This window comes from Bos taurus, chromosome 12 (assembly GCF_002263795.3).
Source record: "Bos taurus isolate L1 Dominette 01449 registration number 42190680 breed Hereford chromosome 12, ARS-UCD2.0, whole genome shotgun sequence".
Taxonomy (NCBI): domain Eukaryota; kingdom Metazoa; phylum Chordata; class Mammalia; order Artiodactyla; family Bovidae; genus Bos; species Bos taurus.
In genome coordinates this window covers 74,054,525-74,074,818 of record NC_037339.1, presented here as the reverse complement: position 1 = coordinate 74,074,818, position 20,294 = coordinate 74,054,525, and the positions used below count along the sequence as shown (strand labels likewise).

Here is a 20,294-nt window from a genome sequence, read left to right as displayed (position 1 = left end):
AGAATTCCATGGACAGAGAAGCCTGGTGGGCTACAGTCCACGGGGTTGGCAAAGAGTTCGACAGGATTGAGCGTCTTTCCCTCACTCACAGTGTGGGGAGGGCTGGGGTTGGGAGAAATAGTTCATGCCTTCATGCAGTAATTATTCACTGATAAATTACCACCAGCAACAACACCACCTTACTTTAAGAAAACTCACCATGATTATTGATAGTTAACACCCAAATGATATTTTATCTGATCCCTAAAAGGTACTTTTGTAGTAAATATTGGGGACTATTTGATAGGGAAACGTGCAAGGGGGCTAAAATGATTTATCCAAAGTCAGGAGACTAGAAAGAGCAAAGCGGAAAGCAAGTCTCCTTAATTTTTTCTGGGTTAAGAGGTTGATGGGGTAGGGGAAAGATGTGTTGTGTGGACACTAATATTTACTGAGCACTTACTATGTGCTGGAAACTGGACTAGGTGCTTTGTGAGTACTGGCATAGATAACCTTCAACATAACTTGTAAAATGGGTTCTATCATGACTTAAAAAAAAACCCTGAGAACACAGAGGTGAAAAATACAGCCCAAGATCCTAGAGCAAATGAATACTTGAACTGTGATAAAATTTGGGCCTATTTGATTTCAAAGCTTCTGTGCTTTCTTGGGCAGCAAATTTTAAAAACAAAAAATGTAACTTATTTTTACTGAATGCTTATTAATTGTCAGGTGCTATGGTTCCTACAATCACAGGTGTCATGTCATCTAATGGCACCTAATGGAACACAGAGAAGAGATACATTTTATAAATGGTTAGCTTCAGAATGATTAGGTAAAGATCAGGGTGCAACTGGCTCAAAAGGACAAGAGAGATGTGAAGAGGCCAGAAGGGATTTGGAAAATCGACAGATAAAGACACAGCAGTAGGCATTAGAGAAAAGCAAATATTGATTCCAAGTCAGGAAAATCCTTCTCATCATTTGAGCAGCTGCCAATGGAGTGGGCTGCCCACCCCACCTCTGTCACCAGGAGTGACACTCAGGGTTTGCCCTGGGCAGACAAAAACAGCTCTGAAAAGTTCTGAAAAGAACATCGCTTCCCCTGACAATCTAAACTGTACTAAAAAAACATTATAGCTAGTAAAAGCAGTGACAAAAATAAGGAATTGAAGTGTTAGCCACTCAGTTACATCTGACTCTTTGCGACCCCCATGGACTGTAGCCTGGCAGGCTCCTCTGTCCATGGAATTCTCCAGGAAAGAGTACTGGAGTGGGTAGCCTATCCCTTCTCCATGGGTCCTTCCCAATCCAGGGATTGAACCCATGTCTCCCACATTGCAGGCTGATTCTTTACCATAAGACACCAGGGAAGCTGGCACTCTGCACTCTTTCTTATGCTGCTTTTAAAAAAGTAATTTATGAGGTATATTTAAAACAATACATTTATTGTATTCAGTTATTTTGAATGTCTAGCCAGTTTTGAAATGTGCTAAAGAAACTATGGTGCTGGAGAAGACTCTTGAGAATTCTTTGGACTGCAAGGAGATCAAACCAGTCCATCCTAAAGGAGATCAGTCCTGAATATTCAATTGGAAGGACTGATGCTGAAGCTAAAGCTCCAATACTTTGGGCACCTGATGCGAAGAAATGACTCATTGGAAAAGACCCTGATGCTGGGAAAGATTGAAGGCAGGAGGAGAAGGGGACGACAGAGGATGAGATGGTTGGATAGCATCACCGACTTGATGGACATGAGTTTGAACAAGCTCCGGGAGTTGGTGATGGACAGGGAAGCCTGGTGTGCTGCAGTCCATGGGGGTCACAGAGTTGGGCATGACTGAGTGACTGAACTGAACTGAAAGAAAATCCAAAATCTTAAGTAATACTTTCATCCCTTTAAATCAGGAAGAAGAATGTACTGAAACCGCCACAGAAAGGCCAGCCTGAGCCCTGCTTTGCCAATCACCACGTTTACATTACTCTGTTGTCTTTCCTGATGACAGATTGACAATTCCATCAGTAGGGGAAAATTTCCCAAAAGATCTGAAGGGAAAGTTGAAAATGACTGACATCGTTTCTGGGCTCCACAAGGAAATGCTGACAATAAAGATTTTCAGGATATTATATGGTTGAATGTTATATGACATGTCATTATTAATCCTGCTTTGGTCCTATGTTGAAACTTATTCACATTTCAGTTCTACAAGCAGAGACTTATTTTTATTTGACAATTATATAATAAATATATAAACACAATGATGATGATAGTGGTTATAATGTAACTTGGGTGAGTTAAGGAACACAGATTTATCAGGACAGAATACCTTAAATCAGAGAGATCTTTGCTTGGACAAATAAGATCACAAATGGGAAATTTATAATTTTTCTGGTTAGTTGGATAAAATGGAAAATGCACAAAAAAGGATTTAAATCAAAAAGATGACAATCAGTTGACAAGACTTAGCCCCCTTTATGCGTCTCAAATTTATACACAATCCAAAATTTTAAAATAATCATAAAAGCTGTGAGATTTTAGGGCTGAGAATGACAGATGTTTGTGGCATAAAGGGTTAACTGGAACCAGCTGCTGGAATCTGAGAAGCTGTTGTCTCACTTCGGAAAACTTGCCAAAGAATTCCCAGTGTCTTTGCTCCATCGGAAATGCACACAGTCTCCAAGCTGACTGAAACTAGCTTACACTTAAAATGGTCTTGGCTTCAAATTTTATTCAATGTAACACTACGTTGAAACAACGATTAGCCAAATTGTAGGGCGATGTTTATACAAGTAAAATCGTTCTCAAATGTCTGCAGGTTCTACCAGCCAAATAGTAAGTTTGTAAGTAAGACTAACTCTGACATCAAGACCCAAAAGTGTACTAGTGTGACATTCATACTGATAAAGTACAGAGTTGTCCCCTCCACGGTTCTGGAGCCAAGTGCCTGAAAGCGTTTGGGTATTAAAACCAGACATATTCTCCTTTTGCTTTGTTTCATTCAATCCTGCAAAGCTGTCACGATAGAAAGCTAAAAACAATAGGATCGAAGAACATCCAACTATTGAAGGGAAAAAAAAATCACAATTTGATTCATCAAATCATTTTTTATCATTTCTATTTTTTTCTGTACTTTCGTTTGCTTTTCTACTCTCACAGAAAACTTCAAGGTCACTGATGAAATGACGTTCACCTCCAGGCCACAGGTCCAGCCTCATATGTACAAGCTTCACTCCAGTTTCATGAATCTCCTCCCCACTCCCAAATGAGGGAAACTCATTTTCTTCTGCTCCTGCCCAATTCAGTTCCTAAAGAAAATTCTTAAAAAAAAAAAAAACTGAATATTTTATTTTTAAAATTTTTATTTTATATTAAAGTATAGTGGGCTACCAATGTTGTCCTAGTTTTAGGCATACAGCAAGATGATTCAGTTATGCATAAACGTGTATTTATTCTTTTTAAAATTCTTTTACCATTTAGGCTATTACAGAACATTGAGCAGAGTTCTCTGTGCTATACATTAGGTCCATGTTCATAATCTATTTTAAATATAGCAGTGTGCACATGTCAATCCCAAATTCCCAATCTATCCCAATCTAAGGAAAATTCTTAAAAATACCCTGAAATCTGCAACTTTCCTTTTCAAGCCTTCCTTGTTCAACAGCACAATGGAGGGCAAAACAGAGACCAGAGAAGGATGAGCAAGCTCCCCAGGAAAGGCCGTGTGGCCACGTGCACAGGTCCTCGCAGAACCCAGTCCCTTTTGACTCAGTCCCCTAAACAGAGGCAGAACTCCATCTGTTCAAACACTTAAACACTATTTGAACTGTTAAACACTTTTCAGTTAAACTCTCCCCAGATTTTGGCAACATTAACAAGTAAACCATTATTTTCTCCCTTCACCCATCCATTCACTCACCTAGGAATCCTCCAAACATTAATTAAGCCCCCAAGTATTTGCCAAGCACTGGCTTCCCAGGTGGCGCTAGTGGTAAAGAACCTGCCTGTTAATGCAGGATACGTAAGAGACACGGGTTCAATTTCTGGGTCAGGAAGATCCCCTGGAGAGGGCATGGCCATCCACTCCAGTATTCTTGTCTAGAGGATCCCATGGACAGAGGAATGTCTGGCGGGCTACGGTCCACAGACTTGCAAAGAGTCAGACACGATTGAATTGACTTAGCACACACCTGTGCACGGGGCTAGGGAGCAGGGACCCCAAGATCACCAAGACATGGTCCTCAAGAAGACCTCAGATACCCAGGGATTTTGGTAAAGTGGAACAGATGCTAACCACCAAGTTAAGGGACTGTTCTGCCAGTCTCCCTGGATCAGAAAGATCCCGAGGACAGAGACTTTGTCTTAACGACAGCTTGCTGCCTGCAGATTTCCTGTTTGCCACCTGCCTCTTTGAGAGTTTGGACAAATTCATGTAAGAATGTCTGAAAAGCAATTACAGCTCTTTAGAATAATTATTCTTGTGAGCCCAGGGTAAAGATGGCATAGCCTTGTGTACTCAGGAAACTTAGGGCTCTTTGGTTAGTTCAGTGATCATTTCAGCTGATGATTGTTATAGGGACCATCATGACTTACTATTGGAGAAGGCAATGGCACCCCTCTCCAGTACTCTTGCCTGGAGAATCCCAGGGGCGGGGGACCCTGGTGGGCTGCCATCCATGGGGTCGCACAGAGTCGGACACGAATGAAGCGACTTAGCAGCAGCAGCAGCATGGCTTACTATAGTGCAAAGACTAGGAACATGTGCTTTTTTCAGTCTCTTGCTCGGCTATCAGGTAATCCTGTTAAAAAATTCAAAACCCAGCACAAGGACAGGACTGCCTTCCCTCAGTCTTGGACTTTACCTTTGCTCATTTGCATCCTGCTCATCTTTCCTGGCCCAGCTCAAGCCTCATCTCCATCTCCCCTGACTTTTCCAGCCGTGAGGGTTTACTGCATCACTTACTGCGCTTTTAACATGCGTATGAAAGTCCTGTTCACATGTCCCCTTTAAGTTCCTTTTTGATAACTGGACCTTAGGCCTGGTGCCCCACAGCACCTCCACAAAGTCCTGCTCACTGCAGATATTCAGTAAATGATGCTGTGGAAAAGAAATGACCTTCAAAGGAGATAAGTATATTCTAATGACTAAGGTTAATATTGCCTTTGACAAATAGGCCCTTCTTTTTTCCCCGTAAAAACTAATTGATACTATTTTTGAATGCCCAAAACATGTGAACAGAGTTAAAAGACATAAAATCTTCTAATTCATCCATCATTCAATCATGATGGTTAATATGCAGAGAGAGTCATGAGAGACTTTAGGTAAAAGGCAGACTATTTCATATACCAGATAATTATTAGAAATTAGATTTTTTAAATGCTAAACTTAGTAGTTTTCTTCCCTTCTGCTTTAAGAACCTGTATTTCACCAAGCAGTTTATTGTATTTATAATTGCTCATTTCTTTAATTAGCAAGTCATTTAATTAACATATGGCTTATTGAGGGTTTGTGTGTGTGTGTGTGTGTAAGGAGCTGCTCTAGGAAATGTAGATAATAAAAAAAGAATAAAATGGCCTCAAAGTGTTATAGGAGTGGTAAATTAGAAAAAAAAAAAAAAGAGCCCTTGATTAGCAAGTCATGGAGGTAAGGAGTGGACAAAGAATACTTAAGGGAATATTTCAGTAGGTTCAGAGAGCAGAGTGGCCTAATGAGACCAGCAAGTTCATGGTGTGCATTTCACTGAACGTTTGCCAATAAATGAATGAATGAAAAGAGGGATATAAGCTCCAACTTATTGGAAAAGACCCTGATGCTGAGAAAGATTGAAGGCAGAAGAAGAGGGCAGCAGAGGCTGAGATGGTGGGATGGCATCACTGAATGGACATGAGTTTGAACAAACTCCAGGAGATGGTAAGGAACAGAGAAGCCTGGTGTGCTGCAGTTCATGGGGTCTCAAAAAGTCAGACATGAATTGGCGACTGAGCAACAACAAACCAGAATAGGCGGCTTCCTAGGTGGCGCTAATGGTAAATAACCCACGATTTTGTTCCCTGGGTCAGGAAGATCCTCTAGAGGAGGGTATGGCAACCCACTCCAGTCTTCTTGCCTGGAAATCCTCATGGACTGAGGAGCCTGGGGGGCTACAGTCCACGGGGTCGCACAGAGTCAGACATGACTGAAGCGACTTAGCACCCATGCAGGCAAACTGGAACAGGATGCTGAGGCCAGTTTGTCCTGAGTTCTGCATGCACCTGTGAATTGCTAAAATAGGAAAAGTGTTGATGTGAGAAGCTTCATTGAGCAACAGAATTCACGAGGGACAAAAGTAGGCAGAGACCAGGAAAGACATTGGACAGCCCTAGTGAGAAATCAGCAAGGAAGAACCCAAAACTATGGGTACTGATGAGAAAGAATCAAGGATGAATTATAAAACTATCATATGCCCCACCTTCACCGTTCGCTCCCCTTCCTCACTATCAGCCTTCTCTAAACCACCTTTTCCTCCTTCGTATGCCCTTCTTCCCTTCTATCTAATCCTTCCAATCCTTCATTTCAGTTCTGTGTTGGAAAAGAGGCATCACAGGTATGCACCCAGAAATGGTGAAGCGAGGAGAAGAAGGCCCTGGAATCACTGTGCCTGTGCTGATTAAAAAATATTCCCTTTCATGAGCTTATGACATGCCTATCCAATAAGAACACATTTGAAGGAACCTACAAAATGCCAGGTTCAAGACTGAAGGTAGGAGGAGAAGGGGATGACAGAGGATGAGATGGTTGGATGGCATCATCAACTCAATGGACGTGAGTTTGAGTAAATTCCAGGAGTTGGTGATGGACAGGGAGGCCAGGCATGCTGCAGTCCATGGGGTCGCAAAGAGTTGGACACGACTGAACTAACAGTGAGGGTTAATAAGCATATTCCTTCCACCACCAGCTTAATGCTTATAAAATCAAGCCAATCAGTTAATATCGCCACAATCCACAGTTTAAAGCATTCATAGAATCCACCTCAACTAGATACTCCTCCCTTCAACCTCCTGTGATGTCCTCAGCAGAAGGTATCCCCTGCCCCAACCCCAGTCCCGGAAACCTGTGTTGCTCAAGCTTTTATCTTCATTCTGGTGGCCAGAGAATGTCTTATCACTTGAGCTGGCATTATACATCATTCATCCTTCAGCCTTCAGAGCATCTGATACATGACCTTGTACGTCATGGGTGTTCAGCTGTTCAATGTTGATGGAATTAATAAACAGATACATTTTATCAGCCACCATTTTAGGAATTCTGATGGTGATTGTCACCAGGAAACTGAACTTGTTGGTGCCTTAACCTGCAGAAGTAGCCCAGGCTAATGAATTCCCTTAGCCTAGACCTTATGAAATGTATGCGAAACAATTAATTTCTCTTCCTTCCTCTTGTCCTACAGACTTTCATTTTGAAACCTATTGTCCTATGTTTTCTGTTTTAATTTTTCCAATGTTGTATTCATTTCTGCTGTACAACAATGTGAATCAGCCATAATTATACATATATATATCCCCTCCTGGTTGAGCCTGGTTCCCCTCCCTATAAGGTGGCCTTGAGGACATTGAAGGAGCTCTTTGGTCCTCAGCAGGGAGCAAGCACAGATGACAAGTCCATCCTAAACACAAGCTGACATTGTAACTGACTGGGACCCCATGGGACCTTCGGGCGGGGGGGACAGGGCTTCCCCCACATCCTCTGCTTTAGCTCCTCTCTGAAGTACCTGTGTTGTTTACTTGCTAAGTCGTGTCTGACTATTGAGACCCCATGGACTGTAGCCTGCCAGGCACTTCTGTCCAGAGAATTTGATAATAGTATTTGATGCACGTTTGCTGTGTGTTTTGCAGATGTAAACAACCTCCCCTTCTCCAACCAGTGGAAGATGCTAACTACTTGATGACCTTAACAGGCTTCCTTGGTGGCTCAGAGGTTAAAGCATCTGCCTGGAATGTGGGAGACCAGGGTTTGATCCCTGGGTTGGGAAGATCCCCTGGAGAAGGCAGTGGCAACCCACTCCAGTACTCTTGCCTGGAGAATCCCATGGAGGGAGGAGACTGGTAGACCACAGTCCATGGGGTCACAAAGAGTCAGACACGACTGAGCGACTTCACTTTGATGAGCTTAAATACATAGCCCCAGGCCTTCTGGAACCTAAAGACGGATAAAGTTAACCCCTGTGACCCCACCTTGCTGCCTCACCGTCAGCCAATCAGAGAGCTGTGCACCAGCTGATCACAGACCCTGTGACCCCTCTTACCTCCTCACCTGGCTTTTAAAAGTCCTTTGCATGCCAAGTCGCTTCAGTTGTGTCTGACTCTTTGCAACCCTATGGACTGTAGCCCTCCAGGCTCCTCTGTCTATGGGATTCTCCAGACAAGAATACTGGAGTGGGTTGCCATGACCTCCAGGGAATCTTCCCAACCCAGGGATTGAAGCTGCATCTTTTATGTCTCCTGCATTGGCAGGTGGGGGTTCTTCACTGCTGAGCCACCCTAAAAATCCTTTGCCGAAACGCTTTGGGGAATCTGGAGCTTTGTGGGTCAGGAGTCACCCGCCTCATCCCTTTGCAGGGCCCTGCGATAAACCTTTCTCTGCTCCAGACTCCTTTATTTCAGTTTGTTTGGCCTCTCTGTACTTTGGGCACGTGAACTTGTGTTAATGTGTGCATTTTTAAAAAGTGAAACTTAGGTTTCCCAGCCCGCTGTGCTGTGAGCAGGAGTCATTTTCCAAAGGCTCAGAATGGAATTAATTTCTTGACTCTCTTTAGAGCGGCACGCTCATTATGGACCGCCCATTCTTCATTATCTCAGTGGAGTATTATCTGCACTGTTCTGTATCTGATAGGGGGAATCACAGCACTTAGAGCTTGGCAATCAGAATGCCCTTTGACACAGTGATGAAAAGGCCTTTTATTCCAGTCTTGAAAACAAATTAAGGGATTTAAGAATGATGTTCTAAGCAAATGGGAAATTGGGAACGATGATTGTTAAATGTTGTACTAAAGAACTCTCGGGGGCTGACAATGGCGTCTGTCAGAGCCATTGGTTTTAAGGATGTCCGGCATTGTGATGAGAAAATGGGAACATTCACATATCCTTATCTTGCCCCACACAGAAACCATGCGTTCCCCCCACCCAGCTGCTGTCACCTCCTCCCTGACGGTGACTTACTTACAAAGCAGCCAGACCCTTTTGACTGAGGAATTTTTATCTGACTTATTACCCAAAGATCTTGACTCTTTTTAGTTGGGAGGATGTTGGGGAGAGGAAAGCCCATAGTTCTTCCCTCCAAGGCTCTGTGTCCTCTTTTTCCCAGGGTACTTGGTAACATTAAAGGGAGAATACTTTGGAGGTAGCTGGTCTTTCTTTTTTTTTTTAATCATTGATCCCCATGCCTAACCCCAGTTAGAAATGCAGTAGATTGCCATTATGGAAAATATGAGCAATGAAAAACCATAAAAACAAGAGAAGAGAATGAAAATTATTTAGAATCACGTCACTAGGATATAACCACAGTTAAATATATATTTCTTTTACAGATTTGAGATCATACTGTACATTGTATTTTTAATAAGTATTTAAAACTTAAAAGGGCATCCCAGGTGGTTCAGTGGTAACGAATCTTCCTGCTGATGCAAGAGACACAGTTTTGATCCCTGGGTTGGGAAGATTCCTTGGAGGAGGAAATGACAACCGACTCCAGTATTCTTGCCTGGGAAATCCCATGGACAGAGGAGCCTGGAGGGCTACAGTCCATGGGGTTGCAAAGAGTTGGACACAACTGAACAACTGAGCAAAACCTTAAAAATATGAGGGGAATGTATTTTCCATTTTATTTAATCTTCTTCCATAGGAGCATAGTGTTCCAATTATGGATGTACCATAATTTATGTGACCAAGCTCCCAGTTTTGGACAAATTAGCTGATTCTATTTGGAGTAGGGGCTACTAGAGACAATAATCTGATGAACTTCTTAAACCATAAATATTTGGGCAGAGGATAAATGGCTAGAATTTCTGACTGGCTTCCTAGGTGGCTTCAGTGGTAAAGAACCTTCCTGCCAATGCAGGAGACAATGGAGACTCTGGTTCGATCACTGGGTCACAAAGATCCCCTGGAGAAGGAAATGCAAACCCACTCTAGTGTTCTTGCCTAGAGAATCCCATGGACAGAGGAGCCTGGTGGGATATGGTCCATAGGGTTGCAAAGAGTCAGACATGACTGAAGCGATTTAGCATGCAGAATTTCTGAGTTAAGAAAATTGCCCCCATTGGCTTCCCTGATAACTCAGTTGGTAAAGAATCTGCCTGCAATGTGGTACACCCCGTTTTAATTCCTGGGTCTAGAAGATCTGCTGGAGAAGGGATAGGCTACCCACTCCAGTATTCTTGGGCTTCCCTTGTGGCTCAGCTGGTAAAGAATCTGCCTGCAATGCAGGAGACCTGGGTTCTATCCCTGGGTAGGGAAGACCCCCTGGAGAACGGAAAGGCTACTCACTCCAGTATACTGGCCTGGAGAATTCCATGGGCTGTATAGTCCATGGGATTGCAAAGAGTAGGACACAACTGAGCGACTTTCACTTTCATTCACTTTTCATAATCAAAATGCTGAAGTATAGCCAACCACAGTCAGCAGAGGCAAGGACAGAGCCATTCTGTGTGACCTGACATCATGGGGTGTTTGGGGACAAGTTCATTTGAAAGTAGAGGAAAAGCCATGAAACAGGCTCCTGGCTCTGCCCTCTCCCAGCTGGGCCAGGAAAGATGCCCTGTTCAGATCCTAAGCCTAAAAGATGGACATCCTAGGACAGCCAAATGAGGTTTGTGATGTGGTGCTGAGGAAACATTCTTCCAAAAAGATTTGTTTATTTTACACTTAATGAGCAGCTGGAATATCAAATTAGAGGCTAAACATTTGTGGAATCAAATCCCACTCATCAACACTGCAGCTATATTAAAGCCGACATCTAGATCAGAAAGAGGGAAGTTCCTCACCTGATTACATTCAGTACCAGGACTTCTGGACACAGCCTCCCTCTTGTGATGGAGCTTTTCTGCAAGTCTAGGTATCAACAGGGCTTCCCAGGTGGCGCTAGTGGTAAAGAACCCACTTGCCAACACAGGAGACATAAGAGACATGGGTTCAGTCCCTGGGTTGGGAAGATCCTCTGGAGGAGGGCATGGCAACCCATCCCAGGATTCTTGCCGGGAGAATCCCAGGGACAGAGGAGCCTGGTGGGTTACGGTCCACAGGGTTACAAACAGTTGGACCCAACTGGAGTGATTAAGCACACAGCACAACTATCAGCTAACTTTAATAATGGGAAACTGCACATGTCACTAAACCAAGCAAACAAAAGCACGAAATAAGAGATTTTTGGAAGATACCGGTCATTGGTCATTTCTCTAAGAGGAATAGTCAACACCCCCACCCAGTTCACCAGAAGAAAGAAGGTAGAATTTCTCACTACGATTTCATTTTAAAGCTTGTCACATGGCTTCTTTGTATTGACACAAATCCTGGGAGCCTCAGACTCACGAAAATGCCATGATTTTCAGGTGCTTGTCATATTTGCTTTCAGTTTCCCCCAAGTGGCTGCTGCAAGAATAAATTTCAGGGAATGCATGTTCCAGGGACGTGTTTCTGCTATCTTGCTGAATACAGTTCCTCCCAGTACAGTTTCAGATGTGCCAGGGAGGGTCCTGCTCTCATGCATTATTCAGGGACTTCTGTGATTATTTGGTTCAGAGGCGCCCTGCTTTGCTCTGCCGCACTGGGGCTTGGGCAGGAGGAGTTCTCTAGGCGCTGTGCTCTGCTCTGCAAAGCTGTGGTTTATGCATGCGGGCATCCACCTGAAGCCTGGAGCAGCCCCGGAGTGAGATAAGGCCCAATTCAATCTCAGGCGCAGCTCTAATCCCCAGCCGGGCAACGCAGAACACCAGATAGTACACTCAGATTGTGTTATTAGGCCATGCGTGTTCAGTCGTGCTCGCTCTTTAGTTAATTTCTCAGGCACTGCTTTTAGGGAATGTGGGAATTTCCCGGTAGCAGCAAGGCGGTGTCTTCATTGTCATTGTTTTTTAGCAGCTGATTTGGAAAAGAGAAAAGAAGTCAATCAGGGTATTCCTTCAAGGTCAAGGCGTGCATTTTGATATTTAGGTTTATAGCTCACAGCTTGGGTACAGGTTTTCCTAAACATTGCAAGAACCAAAAATTAAATCACCTGTGTCCAGATTTTGCTATGTTCTTCCATGAAAGAGTCTTTCGTGTTAGCATTTTCCTAGATTCTGATATCAGGTCTGGGCAATCATTTTTAACATATTTAACAAAATACTTAAGAGAGCGCCACCTGATTCCTTCCCCTGCCAGTTCTCAAAGAAAGAGTGCCTTGAAGGTCATCCCCCAGGCAACAATTTTTTTAAAAAGACTTTTTTGATGTGGACCATTTTTAAAGCCTATTGAATTTATTACAACATTATTTCCATTTTATGTTTTGTTTTCTGACCATGAGGGATATGGGATCTTAGCTCTCTGACCAGGGATTGAACTTGCACCCTCCCACCCCACCCTCCCAAATTGTAAAGCAAAGTCTTAACCACTGGACCACCAGGGAGGTGCCCCCTCCAGGCAATGATTAAAAGCAAGCTAAATGGAAAACATGGAAAGTTCCATGTGAAACAAAAATTGTTATTAATAGCAATAATAATAATGGATAACATTTATTGAAGTGAAGGTGAAGTGAAGTCGCTCAGTCATGTCCAACTCTTTGAGACCCCATGGACTGTAGCCTACCAGGCTCCTTAGTCCATGGAATTTTCCAGGCAAGAATACTGGAGTGGGTTGCCATTTCCCTCTCCAGGGGATCTTCCCAACCCAGAGATTGACCCAGGGTCTCCCGCACTGCAGGCAGATGCTTTACTGTCTGAGCCACCAGGGAAGACATTTACTGAGTACATTCTATATCAAAGTGAAAGTTGCTCAGTGTGTCCTACTTTTTGAGACCCCATGGACTATACTGTCCATTCTCCAGACCAGAATACTGGAGTGGATAGCCTTTCTCTTTGTTCTCCAGATGATCTTCCCAACCCAGGGATAGAACCCAGGTCTCCCACATTGCAAGTGGATTCTTTACCAGCTGAGCCATAAGGGAAGCCCATTATATCAAAGTACAGTTCTATATGTTTTATTTATTAAAATGAAAATTAAAATTTTTATTGAATTTTAAAATCTAATGTATTTATTGAAACAAAATTGGTACCAATAGCCATCATAATAATGGACAACATTTATTGAGTGCACACTATGTCCAAGAACATTTCTAAGTACTTCTATTAATCCCAAGCCGCACTAAAGAACCTGCCTTCCAATGCAGAAGACGTAAGAGACGTGGGTTCATCCCTGGGCTGGGAAGATTCCTTGGAGGAGGGCATGGCAACCCTTTCCAGTATTCTTGCCTGGAGAATCCCGTGAACAGAAAAACCTGGTGGCCTACAGTCCATGGGGTCACAACGAGTTGGACACGACTGAAGTGACTTAGCCTGCGTGCATGCATTGATCATGCAACTCAACCTTTTGAGTTACATAGGCTTTTAGATGATGTCTGACATTTCATAAAATGATGGGAGTTCCGACAGTCTCCTCCATCATCTTGTGTCAGGCTGTTGTAGAGATGCTTTGTGACTTAATGCATCGATGGTCTGGGCTTTTGTTGAAGTCAAAGCTCCAGAAGCAAAATTAGCATCTCACGGTGAGGGATCTGTGTTTGCCTGTGGGTAGATGGGAGTGAGGCAGCACATTGCAGGGGCCAGGGAGACAGGGGACCAGGCTCCTCTCAGGGTCAGAGGTCAGCTACTCAGAGCTTAGGAGCAGTCCTAAACACCGTTTTCCTGAGTTCAGCACACCCTCTCAACTGCGTAAAGAATTCACACTTGAGTAAAGGATATTAGAGACAAGGGGGAATTTACTGCAGTTCCGTTCATTTTTTTTTCCTTCTTTTACCATTGTTTTTTTTCTATTAACATCTAGTTCATTTACAATGTTGTGTTAGTTTCTGCTGAACAGCAAAGTGATTCAGTCAAACAGATATATACATTCTTTTTTTATATTCTTTTCCATTATGGTTGATCGTAAGATATTGAATACAGTTCCCTGTATCACGCCCAAGTAACCTGGAAGACAAAAGCTGTAGTCATCTCAGGACAATACAGCGTGGTTAGAAATAGCCATGCAAGAGAATTCAGATGAAGCCAAAGCTCCTGCGATGCCATAGTTCTTTTTCTGGTTTTAAAATAGGTCTTTTGAAACACAATGCTGCAACGGTGTTCAAAAAACATTCTGGGATCCTGACGCTGGCTGTTCTGACACCTTTATTCAGGAAGAGAACATTCAAGGAAAATACAAGTCAAGCTCAACCATCCGGATGGAACATTAGCAAACAATTTCAAACATGTTGGGAACATCACCTAAGATGCCATGGAAAGAAAATAGGTTTGAAGTTAGAAAGATATGGGTTTCAATGTCAGGTCCACTTCACATTTGATGTGAGCTGGTCAGCGTATACGACCTCTAGGAGACTTAGTGTTCTCATCTAAAGAGCCAGGGTATAAATGCTTACCTCATAGGGTTGAGGGAATTAATGATTAAAATAATGACTATAGAAGGTCCAGCAGCAGCTGCTGCACAGAAGACCCTCAACATAAGTCCACACTCTCCGCTTCAAAAGCTTCCCTTCTCCCATGGATATCAGAGCTTCAGAAACTACCCAATACAGTGAAATTTTAAATATTAAACAAGCTGCATTAATAATTAAAAAAATAGCTGATAGTGCTTTTCTATTTGTATAACATACGTATGGTTTTCCAAACACTTTCCTCATCCATTATTTCACTTGATTCTCAGTACAAAATTATGTCAGAGGCAGAATTTACAGATGAGGGAACTGATGCTCGCAGATATGAAAGGATGTTCCCGAGATCAACCAACCAGTGGAGCTGAGACTTTTCTTTTTCTTCTTCAGCTATGAGATGAGTTTATTTACTTACCTAAAAGTATTTGTTGATTATGTATTTGATGCTAAACACTGTGTTAGATTCTTGGGGTGTAATGGTCCACAAGACGCAGCCTGACCTCAATAGCTGACTGTGAAGTCATCTTATTTTGCGCCAGTGTAGTTAAGGGTTAGAGAGAAATTATGATATTAGCTCATTAGTCTATGTTTGAGGATTCCACGGGTTTGTACATTAGCTCATGTTCTCTTTGAAAAGCCACTGAAAATGGAGAACCAGAAGAAACACTAGGATATGGATGGCTTTGTGCGTGCATGCTCGGTCGTGTCTGACTTTTTATGACAGCATGGACTGTAGCCTGCCAGGATCTTCTGTCCATGGGACTTCCCAGGCAAGAGTAATAAACTGGGTTGCCATTTCCTCCCTCTGGGGAATCTTCCTGATCCAGGGATCAAACAAACTTGCATCTCCTGCGTCTCCTGCATTACGGGTGGATTCTTTACCATTCAGCTACCAGGGAAACCCGGATACACCTTCAGGTAATATTTGAAGCTGTGGGGAAAAAGTCATTCTGGAATGATAAATTATTGTTTCTATGTAGGCAGTTTTGTGGACTTTTGTTTGGAGGCACTAATCTGTGGTGGTTTGTCCTTTTGGGGAGCCATAGCCACTGATGATCATTGGTTAGAGCAGGGGTCCATGGACTGTTAGGAACCTGGCCACACAGCAGGACCTGAGTGGTGGGCAAGTGAGCAAAACTTTGTCTATATTTACTGATATTCCTCATTGCTCACAATACTGCCTGAGCTCTGCCTCCTTTCAGATCCACAAGGGCATTCTGGCCAGTTGTATAATTATTTCCTTATACATCGCAATGTAATAATGGAAATAAAGTGCAGGATAAATGCAGTGGACTTGAATCATCCCCAAACCATCTCCCTGCCCCCTGCCCCCCAGTCTGTGGAAACATTGTCTCTCTTGAGATCAGTCTGTGAGGATGGCCATGTTAGAGGACTGCAAAATAGTGATAATATAATCTGATACTTTTTTATTCAAATATTAGCTGCCATGCTTCTATAAAGGCAAATTCTCCCAATCTCTGTAAATTATGGGATCCTCCAAGGTAGATGAATGTTTGACTCATTCTGTGTACTGGTTTGCAAAATAGCTTGCTTGCCTAGAATCCTTCAAAAGGGCTTTTTGTTATGCTGTTTGTTTGTTTTCATATCATTATGAGCTCATGAATCTAAACATATTAAATGAGTTTCAATACACTGAAGTCATTATTCTTACTGATGATCAAATTATCTAATTTTTGATCAGTAGAAACTTATGAAAGATGCAACCTGAACCCCCTGGGTGCAACCCCTGCCTGTGGCCGTGTATGTGTCTTCTTCAAGAACCTTGCACCAAAGATCAAGAAATATGGTGTTAGAGATGGATATTTTCTGCAGGCCCTTAGGAATGGAATGGTTTCTGCTCAGCATTTCATCCTGGCCAGTATTACCTGCACACCACAGTCTCCTTTTTTTCACTCCCCAGAAAGCCAGGTAACTGCAATTTGTGTTCATTACACCTATGCATTGAAGGGGACATGGACCAGATGCCACCTTTAACTTTCATATGTCCTATCGAGGCCTGAACAACAGGGGTTTTCTCTTTCATTTTTCTTCTTAGGCTCACATGTATGGCATTTTCCTTGGCACTTGGAACAAAAGGCAGGGCAAGTGATTCATTTGTGACCAGATGCTAGTGTCACGATATATGCTAATCTAGGAGAAACCAAATGATGCTGCAGGAAATAAAGCAGAGCCCTAATGAGGTTCTCTCCCAAATCCACTTATTCATGATAAGAGCCTGAGTTCCTTCCGGAAGCCCAGCTGACCGCATGGACACTCAGTGGCATCTTTCAGCTACTCAGCCATGGTGCATTCCAAAGCATGGCTGTAATTCTGCCTAATTAATAACACAAAGACAGAAATGCAGAAAAAAATACATGCAGGCGCATTTAAACCTCCCTGAAAAAAATCAGTTGGCTCTGTCTAAACTTTGCCTGGGGTGACCCTTCATCAATTGAAGTGCAGAGAACAGTGGCCTGAAACTGCAAATATTTTTTCTTCAGGCATGATTGAAGCCTCAGACAGGAAATAACTTTCAGTGTTCATTTCTTAGAGATTTTAAAACACTCAAACAAGGATGCTTATTTTCTCACCTTCCTCTGCTATATGTAAGTCAGGGATAATAAGCTATAAGATGTTCAAAATAATGTAGCTTAGAGCTGTGCTAGAGATGGCTTCTACCTTTGTGCAATCAATCCCTGGATTAAAAATCAGAGGAAGCATCCTTTAAGAAATGGAATAACACAACTGCAACTCCCTTGCTTTGGGAACTTCCCCAAACATATCGCCTCTGCATTTATTATTTCTCTTGGTGATAAGAATCTGAGTTTAAGAATCATAAAGAAGTAGCCTGTACTTTTAACGTTGACACCAGCTACCATCTCTGCATCCTCTGTTGAAATGATGTGGAATATGCTAACATTAATCTCAAAAAAATTTCCAAACTCTAGAGCAAGCTAACAAATGTAACCGAGAAGAAAGAGGTGGGAAGAATGAACGAAAAACAGCAACAATAAACCAGCTCAAAGCTTTTCATCCAGTTTTCAGGTTAGGTTTATGACAGCCACAAGAGGGCTCTCAAATCTTTCCAAATGCAAGGTAAGTGCTGAGAGATGTTTTCCTAGTAATTAATTTCCACAAATCAATATTACCTATTAATGTCCATTACAGAGACAAGCTTCTGACTTCTGACACTTTACACTCAAGTTAAAGACAGACTTTTCTTATAAAAATTCTAGGGGCCCGCAGTGATTGTAAGTCAAAACCAGAAATGAGTTGCACCTGTGATTTCCTGTGTCTGCTCTAGCATGAAAATTCCCAACACTGCAAATTTCATCAAAGGTTAAAACTGAATTTGAAGCACTGTGTATATAATGGAATACATTGACCTCCAGTGGATTTTAAAGGCTATTCCGCCTCTTTTTGCCACATCCTGCATTCCCCAAACAGCCATGGAGGCTGACACACCAAAGTTAAAATGCAGTGACCCTCTCCTGGGGCAGTGAGAACTTTCTGGAGCCATTAGTTTTGGAGGTTTTCAACTCCCGCTGTGAGCTTGATGCCGCTGATGGTGTTTACAGCCTGCACCGCAAAAGACACGTGGAAGCCAGAAGGGACTTTAATTTTCTGTTCAAGCTGAAAGGTAGGGCAGAATAGAATATAGCATAATAGCTAATGCTGCACGTGGGAAGAATGGGAGGTTTCAGCAAATAAGGACAGACTGGAAACACAGCTTTCTCAAAGGTCCAGCAGAAGACAGAATAGCATCTGTCACCCCAACACAGGGAGACTGAACAGAACATCCCATCGGGTTAGTTAAAATATCAAAATCACCGGGTGCAAACTCAGAAAGCCCCTTGACACGAGAGGACTCTTCTGTGCTTAGTCGCTCAGTCGTGTCCGCCTCTTTGTGACTCCTCTGTCCATGACTCTTTGCTGATGGCCTTTTCTCTAATGGTAAAATGGTCTTAAAGACAGGTAAGGATGGGTAGCAGTTCTATTGTTAGAGGGCAGGAGTGCTTCCCTGGCACTGTGGAGATGTGGTTTTTCTGGCCAGCCTGCAGTCCTGGACCTCGGCACCAGGTGGAGGGCTGAGGAACACGGGGGTACTGGCTCGGGCCACCGTGTCACTCCTGATCAGAGTGCCCACACCTCGTGCTTTTTCATTCACTCATCTCTGAAATTAAGAATTATCATAGAGTACATTCCTAGTTCAAGAAGGTTTGCGTTCTGCCTCTGACTTGGGCACTCAAGAGAGGCGTTCCGGAGAAACAAAGTTCTGTCTTAGGAAAGCTTACACTGCTTGGCATGTGCCCCCAGTACAAATGGAACCCAACCTCAGTGTAAACTATGTGGATGTTTTTAGCTAATACTTTTCGGAGTTGGTGGTTCCCCAAGTTTAATTTCCAGTTTGAAGAGCAGTAATCCCTCTTAATTTGCCTTAATCCTTCTCTTTTAGAATTCCAAAAAGTGCCTTCTAGGAAGTATGATGTATTTTTCAGATCTAATTCAGATTCCATTTAAATCCTTCCTCTTTGACACTGTGAGAGTTCCTTTCGTGTTTTCCCATATTTACCCCATCCACCATGTATACTTTTCCTCATTGACGCAGCCTTGGAATGTTGCCCTTTTGGTGGCACAAACCTTGTTAAAGCATTTTGGCCATGACCTCGGATTGACATCTAGTCTAGGGATTGTGTGCACAGACAAGAACCTTCAGCTGGTCCTGACTCAGAGTCCTGCCCTTCCAGAGTGGCAGGTAGGACTGAGACAGACCCTATTATAGAGGGGAAATCCCATCAATCAGGTAGAAACATCCAGATCCTTCATAGATCGTAGGGCACTTTGGTTTTGGACAAAGCACATCCAGTCAAGTTTAAGAATGTATCTTTGCAATACTTTTTGATCTCTGTGCTTCAGATAACTCAAGGTCATAAAGATAATTTCCCCTCCCCCCAAGAGGAGGCCAAATATTACAGGCTACATGTTTGTGTCCCCCTAAAATTCATATGTTGAAACTCTAACCCCTAATGGATGGTACTAGGACATGAGTTCCAAAGGAGGGGATTAAGTTTGGATGAGGTCATGAGGGCACAGCCTCACGCTGGGATTAGTGTTTTCACAAGAAGAAAAAGAGACCAGATCTTTCTCTCTCTGCCATGTGAGGAGACAAGAAGACAGTGGTCTGCAAACCAGGAAGAAGTTCCTCACCACACATGGAATCTGCTGGCATCATGACCTTGAGCTTCCCAGACCCCAGACCTATGAGAAATACATTCCTGTTGTTTAGCCACCCAGTATGTGGTATTCTGTAACATCGGAACTAATTATTAGAGCAAAGGTGAGTGTTCTAGAGAAAATAAGGGAATTCTTTTTCCATTAGGCTTCTTCTCTCACAGAGCATCTGGTTACAGTAGTATGTGACCACACTAACACCAGATCTCTAAAGAAATTAAATGACTAAACAGTCCATTGCAATGAAATAGTTTGGGAGTGAGGCTTGGAGGACTTGTCTTTCTCAATTTAGATATCACTAGCCCAACTGCCAGTCTTCACTAATCAACACAAATCCCATCACTGATACCTCATCAAAAAAAAAAGAAAATGTTTTAGGTTGAATTGTTTCCTCGAAAGATGGTGAAATCTTAGCTCCCAGTACCTGTGACTGGGA

The 20,294-nt window shown here is 42.9% G+C and overlaps 1 protein-coding gene across 1 annotated transcript in view; it reads right to left on the bottom strand.

Moving 5' to 3' along the window:
• HS6ST3 (heparan sulfate 6-O-sulfotransferase 3) overlaps positions 1-20,294 on the bottom strand; it is a 712,546-nt gene that overhangs the window by 1,523 nt on the left and 690,729 nt on the right. The gene's annotated exons all lie outside the window — the stretch shown is intronic.